The sequence below is a fragment of the Odontomachus brunneus genome, unplaced genomic scaffold (assembly GCF_010583005.1).
Source record: "Odontomachus brunneus isolate Ranch 3 - 2012 unplaced genomic scaffold, Obru_v1 Obru_scaffold_066, whole genome shotgun sequence".
NCBI classification, from domain to species: Eukaryota; Metazoa; Arthropoda; class Insecta; order Hymenoptera; family Formicidae; genus Odontomachus; species Odontomachus brunneus.
Genome location: NW_022639516.1, coordinates 1,053,945 through 1,054,160, shown reverse-complemented (window position 1 = coordinate 1,054,160; position 216 = coordinate 1,053,945). Strand labels below are relative to the sequence as shown.

The 216-nt window shown below is 21.8% G+C and overlaps 1 protein-coding gene across 1 annotated transcript in view; it reads right to left on the bottom strand.

The window, feature by feature from the left end:
• LOC116846646 overlaps positions 1-216 on the bottom strand; it is a 5,133-nt gene that overhangs the window by 3,799 nt on the left and 1,118 nt on the right. The gene's annotated exons all lie outside the window — the stretch shown is intronic.

The window sequence follows — 216 nt, the reverse complement described above, 5'->3', positions numbered from 1 at the left end:
ATATATATATATATATATATATATATATATATATATATATATATAATATAGTAGAATTATATGATAGTTCTTGAATTATTTTAATCTAAAAATAAGTAAGTTACATAAAAATATACTTATTAGGTGATAAACTTAGTTCCTGCGGCTCACAGTTAGATGACGTTAGTTGTAAGTGTAATTTATTTTGACATCTGAAACTGGCTGCATTTTAGAGGT